Source organism: Halichoerus grypus, chromosome 9 (assembly GCF_964656455.1).
Source record: "Halichoerus grypus chromosome 9, mHalGry1.hap1.1, whole genome shotgun sequence".
Classification (NCBI taxonomy): Eukaryota; Metazoa; Chordata; class Mammalia; order Carnivora; family Phocidae; genus Halichoerus; species Halichoerus grypus.
In genome coordinates this window covers 122,504,885-122,512,016 of record NC_135720.1, presented here as the reverse complement: position 1 = coordinate 122,512,016, position 7,132 = coordinate 122,504,885, and the positions used below count along the sequence as shown (strand labels likewise).

The window sequence follows — 7,132 nt, the reverse complement described above, 5'->3', positions numbered from 1 at the left end:
GGGATAAAGACCCACTCCGTGAGGGCCTATGCAGATTCTCACCGTACAGACGTGTACGCTGCAGGTGGAAGAATTTACATATGACTCGCCACATGTGACTGACCAGAAGCCACTGTGGTTGAAGCGTTGACTGGTTCACTGAGCAACTTCACTGAGTTGCAGACTGTGCAGAGCCCTGGGGGAGGGCACTGGGCACCCTTCCACCCAGTGGACCATGACAGAACACTCCTTTGATTCAGAAGTCTTTTATTTTTGTCGCTGGAAGGGAGGGAAGGTGGAAGGAGTGACATGGACTGAGGGAAAGGGGGCCATCTTCGTTCGTTGGGGCTGCCCTCACAAACTACCACAAAATGGGGGCAGGGAGGGGCTTAAACTACAGAAATTTCTTGCCTCACCGTTCCAGAAGCCAGAAGTCTGAAATCCAGGTGTCAGCAAGGCCATGCTCCCTTGGAAGGTGCTGGGAAGGGTCTGTTCCGGGTCTCTCTCCAAGCTTCTGGTGGTTCCTTAGCTCGTGGCAGTGTAACTCCAGCCTTCACAGGGTGCCCTTCCTGTGTGGAGAATGTGTGGAGACATTCTGTGTGGACACACATTCTGCATGTCTCTGTGTCCACATTTCCTTTTATAAAGACAGCAGTTGTATAGGGTTAGGGCCCCCCAGATGATCTCATCTTAACCCAATACTTTGGCAACAACCCTATTTCCAAATAAGGTCACATCCTGCAGTACTGGGGGTTAGGAATTCAACATATGGATTTTAGGGGGACACAATTCAGCCCATCGCAAGGGATACAAGCTGAAAGAATATCTTGGCCAAATTATTCCATCCCACCAGCAGCCGGAGAGGGGAACCAAAGTGTATCAGAGAGCTCCACAGAAAACCCAGCGTGGTGCGTGGCATGCTGAGAGGGAGTGAGGAGGCATTTCCCCACTGGCTCTGCAGTGAAGTGTTGATCTCGCTGGATGCTCTCCCCATAGCAGCACAGTCCACAACGGCCAGGGTTGCAGGGTATTAAGTGGAGATCCAGGACCCCAAAGCCAGTGGTCCTAGCTCCTCATCTGGACCTCTGTCCCTGAGTCTCAGCTGCCCTTCTATCCTGCCTGGGAGCCATGGATAAAAACAACTACCTGCTCTGTCTGGAAACCAACACCAGAGGCTGGTGATGTATTTTAGGAAATATATTTTATCCTTTCTCGATGATAAAAATAATGCATGCTCATTATAGCTCACTTGGAAATGACACAGAAGTTGAAAGCCCATAGGAAAATCACCCCTAATTCTAAGACCCAGACAACCCGTTAAATTTTGATTTCTATTTCATCCATTTTTTTTTTTCCTTTTTCTATGCATATTTTACAGAATCTGGACCAAGATCTCTATTTCACTCTATGCTCTGATTTTTCACATAACATAATGCGAAATTTCCTGTTATTACAAATTATGCTTAAATATTCTTTCAACAGCTGAGGAATATTGAGGGTGGCCAAATAATAATACAGAGAAGCTGATATTTTCTGCATTCTAGACACTGTTTCAAGCAATTTATAAACATTTTCCCATTTAATCCTGACAACAGGATCCCAACAAAGTAGGAATTATTTTCATGATACAAACTGACAAAAATTATTGAGGCTCAGAGTTTTAGTAATGTGTCTAACATCACACAATTATTAAATAGCCAATGGGAGATTTATAGACAAGTTTGTTTACGGCTACTTTCCTTGTTTCTGATTACTGCTTAATTTCTCTATTCTTGGATATGGGGCTTGCTTCCACATTTTTACTGTTATAAATACTGCGATGTACATCTTTGGACAGACCATTTTTTCCCCTGGATAAATTCACAGAGCTGGAATTATTAGAACTAAGATTTGAACATTCAAAAAAAACCCCACATTTTTTGTTACATTATCGCCAATTTGCTTTCCAAGAAGGTTATGCCAACTTGCATTCCCTGGAGCACTGTTCTTGTTTCTTTATGCCAAGCGCTGGACAGTCAGACTTGCTAAGCATCCCTGCTATTTATCATAGCTGAAAATAGATTGGGTTTGCTTTTTATTTGCATTTTTTTGGTTATTAGGTTACACGGTTTTTCACATGTTTGAAGCCATTTATATTTTCTACTAATAATCCGGGCCCATTTATCTGTTACAGCTTTAGTATTCTGATGAGCCATGTGCAACTGACATTTTTTGTAGGTCAAAAACTTGTTGACTATCAGCTCAAATGTTTTTTTTTTTTCAAATGCATTAAGAATATTAATCTTTAGATATATTGGCTATAAATATTTTTGTTGATGTTTTGAATAGATGTTTTTATTTCCAAAATGAGCATCCAATAATCTGGAAAGTATTTGAGTAATGAAAATAGCATGCTAATGATTCCATGGACTAATTTTTTTTGCTTTCGCATTTTATTTGTCCCTTCTGCACTTCCTTCTCTTCCCCCACCCTCTCAAGTCTGAGTCCAGAATACTGTACCTATATGAGGTAGATCACGGCTTGGCATCAACTTTGGAGCTAGAATAGGAAATGTCATTGAAAGAATTACAGGTGCCAGTAAAACAAGAAAAAATAACGCATCTTCCCTATGGGAGATGACTTCTTAAAGTAAAAAAAAAAAAAAAAAAAAAAAAAAGAACTGTGGCCTGAAAACATTTGGAGGCACCACTTTTACTGCAGAAGCTTAGAGGCTCTTTAAAGAAAGAGTGATCATGGCCATAGGTGCGGGGATACACCTTGCATGCCTGACTACTCAGAATGGGCTGTGTCTCATTCTTAGCCAAATGCAGAGAAAGCCAGACCATCTGGCTCTGCAACGATTTCATGTCTTCTCTTTCTCTGTAGGTAGACGGAGAACCATTTGAAAGAAAACCTTCGTGGCTGCAGATTGCACATACATTTAACATCTCAAAGGAAAAGGAAACGGTTCAAGTCGCTTGTCATATCTAAGCGGGTGGTATGGTAAGAGAGAGAGAAACACTGCTTCAACAGCCAGGAGTATTTCAAAGGTTACTGATAAGCATTTGCCTTTTAACATCTCATGCTCAAGACCCTCGTTTGTAGAAAGTTTCTGTTTGCTTGTGTTCATGAGGGGAAAGGGGTAGGGTTGTATCCCAATTTGCTGCCTTGAGCCTCTGGTTTAAATGATTTCCATCAACTCTCCCTTGGCCTTCAGTACTTTTTCATGTGAAGTACCGATGCTCTGCCCCAAAGATGGGAAGCAAATCTTGGCTCCTCCTGTGTCCAAGCCTTTCATCAACCCGATGTATCTTGCTGCCTGCCTAAATTGTAAATGAGATTACATTTTGTATTTACAGCATGGCTCCTGGGAGGGCAACTGAAGATATTACACATGGGGTGTTTGAAAAAACAATAAATCATTCTCCATGGGTAAGGAGGACATTCCTGACCCGCCCACCAAGAGGATGAGCTCACAGTTGGTTTTCCCGGGAGAGATCACCACTCCCGTCACCTGGTTGCCATTTGTCGTGCGCCCGGCCAGGTTGGGGGTGCAGCTAAGTGAAGAGAACAAAGTTTGCCTCTGTGCAAAGCTAACTGACCCATTCACAAACCCCACCAATCAAACCCGCCACATCAGTCTTCCTGGCACGAGCCACAGACCCACACAACAAACTGTTCCAAGTCATGTAGGAGCCAATCCATCAGCACACAGGGCTCTGCCACCCAGAGCAGACTTCTCGGCAGATCCCCCATTGCGCGGGCTGGAGTCTGTGCTCAGAGCTCAGCCAGGGGCCACCACCCCCTGCACCCTGGGCCTTGCCTTGTTGAAGATGGCTTACACACGCATCCCAGATGTTCCCTGTAACCGAGAGGTCTAGAAACGGCCGCGTAAAAACACATGTGCTTTCTAAGGGCCGGACTGGAATGTGACCAAATGGTCCCGGGTTATTGTCTCATTACTGGGCAGTTGAAGACCCAACCCTGTTTCCTCCTCTCTGAGCTGTTGGGCCTTGCTTCCCTAATGGGGCATGATTCTAACAGCTGCAGTTGTAGTGAGCTTTTCTCATAAATACTTTGAATATAATGATCATACTACCACAAGAACTTTAACATTTTTAAAAAAGAGAGCAAGAAGAAGACAAAGAGAAGGAAGCTGATGATAGCTGGTAATGAATATGTGGGAAATTGAATCATATTTTCGGAATGATAATATTGTCTCCTCTTTGCTTTCCAGCAAAATTTATATATATGTGCCCACCCCCACCCGTCCCCCACCACCAGGGTGGAAAGCTCTTCCTTGGAAGAATATCAGGAGTGACAACGAGGTGAATCTATGCAGCTGTGGTGTAAATCTTTCCTGAAATCAACTGCACGGATGCTTTCGTCCTCCCTCTGGGTCCGGGACCGAATAATGCAGGCTGTGTAATGTCTCCCTGACTGGCTCCCTGCCTTCTACTCCCTCTCGGTCCAAACCCGTCCTGCAAGCTGTCATTGCTCGGGTCTTCCTGGGGCCTAACCAGCAATAAGCCATCTCCTTGGAGAAGAACATGTGATGGCTTCAAGCTCCACAATGTGAAATGCGCTGGGAATGAAGAGCAGTTGCTTCTCCTTGGCTTTCGAAACCCTCCCCATTCTGCCTCAGTCCTACTTTCCAAAGCCCCCCTCACTCCACCAGTGTACCCTGCCTGCCCCACTCCGCCGACTCTTCCTGTTTCCCAGACTGTCTGCAACCTCTTGCTGTAAGCTTCCCTGTGATCTGAACCTCTTCTTCCCAGCCCTCCTCATCATCCTTCAGTGAGTCTTCCTCACTGGATACCTGCGATATCTGGCAGATAGGTGCTTCGAGAATGTTCACTTACTGAAGGAGTGACTGTTTTAGCAGCTCAGTCTTTTGGCATTTCATTTTGCTGTTTGCTCAACACAGCAGGTCAGTTCTAGGCCAAGCCTAGGCCACCTTTGTTTTCTCTACCTGGGATGCCCCTACTTGGGATGCCCCACAATCCACATTCTGTTTACCCTTCCTACTGGGCTCATTCTCCTCTCCAAGGCTACCCTTCATCCCTAGCCCATCAGATCCATTGGTAGCTTTCCCACTTCCAAATTCCTGGGGTGCTCGCTGCTCCAGGGACCCAGGCCTTAATCACATACTTTCCTGCAGGGAGACTTGAATTTTCCCAGCGTTTGTGCCTGGAGTCCCTTATTAAATCTGTATCCAACTCCCCCAATTTCTCAGGGTCCTGAGCAGACCTGAGCACAGACCAGCTGCTCGGTGCCTGTCTGCCTGACTGATGGCAACTGGGCAACTTCCCTGCCTCTCTCCAATTCCCCACATCCTATCCATCATTCAGAGTTCTGCTCAAGCCCAGCTTCCTCCACAGTGGCTTTGTGGATGACACCCCACAGTGATCCACAGCTGGCTCATGGGCCAGAGCCACACCTTCTGCATCTGGCGCACCTCTGGGATGACATGGTTCGAGCATCAATCCCAGCGTGTGTGCACATTCCATTACTTGTGAACTTTGTTTGTGCCCTGCTGTGTCCTGGCTCTCTGGATCCCAGGTGCACTCCCAGGGGAACACACACCCTACACTGGAGCCCCTCTTGAGTTGTTGACATTTCTTTCATGCACCTGGACACACCAGAACACACAAGCCCAAAACGTGTGACTGGGTGCCTACTGCCCTCTCAGGATGACCTTCTGCCAGACTTGTGCACCTTCTGTGTGAGTCACAACTTCTGGTCCTGGAGTTAGATGCACATATTTCTCAGTGTGGAAGGCAGACTATAGAGCTCTTTGAGACCAGGTCATCCACCACCAGGAGACTGAGCATTTTCCAGAGCACAGAGAGATGCACTTATTTCAAAGAAGGCTCACTGTGCCTGGCACATAGTAGAAACTCAGCACACTTTGAAATAGAATAAGAACAACCGTGATCCTTAATGGCAAGTGTCCTACTCCAGGGTCTTCAAACGTTGGCTTCTACACCTTGTGAAAGAATTTTGAAAATCTATGTGCTCATACATGCATTTTTAAATTGACATCTAAAATTTTTCACACGTTTTTAAAATAAGTTTTATTGGGGCGCCTGGGTGGCTCAGTTGGTTAAGCAACTGCTTTTGGCTCAGGTCATGATCCTGGAGTCCCTGGATTGAGTCCCGCATCGGGCTCCCTGCTTGGCAGGGAGTCTGCTTCTCCCTCTGACCCTCCCCCCTCTCATGTGCTCTCTCTCATTCTCTGTCTCTCAAATAAATAAATAAAATCTTTAAAAAAAATAAGTTTTATTAATAGGAGATAGGAAATGTTAACTATTTTATATGTTGAAATAAAACGAGGATTGACTATAATTTGAATAAATATTTTATATTATTGAGTAAAATACATTTTCATTACTTTACTGAATAAAGCATGCTATATCTGAAAGATAGCAGGTGAAATATTTGTTTGTGTGTTTGATTTATCGTATTTCGGAAAATCCAATAGTCCTACAAAAATTACATTTTAAAGGACCAACATCGCAAGCTTATGCTACTTTGGATATTCTGAATTATGAGCCCCCATGGGCCAACATGCCCTTCTTGCAGAAATATGTATAAGATAGGGAAGGACACAAAGCCTTATGAGCTTAAGGGACTTGGTTTATCATTAATTTTAATTTATCCCATTGTTTCAGGTGCCCTCCTGCAGCAAAGAACCAAAACAAGAGTTGGGATGGGCAAGGGATATATCTTTCTTTTGTAGAGTGAGGAAGGTATATTCTCAGCATAGGCTCATTTCAAGCAGACCAATATTAGCAAAGAATACCTGTGGGCATTGATGCCTTTATACGTATCCTTGTCTGAGTATCATTTGGAAACTGTTCAAATTTTCCAGAAAGTGTGTACCTCAGTTGGAGGAACACTGGCCCACTGTACTGCCTTAGCAATAAGAGAGCTGGAGTAGAGTGATGAGCAATTACTGGTCCAGGCCGGGGAGCTCATGCCTCCCCTTTGGCTCCATGGAGTGGACAGCCTTCATCTTCACTGTGAGGCAGGTTAATCTGGCTTGCCAGAGGCAGCCAGGACAAAATTGAGAAAATGGTTAGATGTTACATTATCAAACATAAGAAAAAAAACCAGAAACTGAAAGGTAGCTAAGCCAGAGATGCCCAGTAGAACACACCAACTCTCAGAG

The 7,132-nt window shown here is 44.8% G+C and overlaps 1 long non-coding RNA gene across 1 annotated transcript; it reads left to right on the top strand.

Annotated features, from left to right (window-relative positions):
* The first annotated feature begins 747 nt into the window (after positions 1-747).
* Positions 748-6,367, top strand: LOC118535097 (uncharacterized). Its single transcript, XR_004917039.2, has 3 exons — positions 748-1,157; positions 2,845-3,008; positions 4,196-6,367. It is a non-coding gene; the product is annotated as an uncharacterized LOC118535097 (long non-coding RNA).
* The last annotated feature ends 765 nt before the right edge of the window (positions 6,368-7,132 follow it).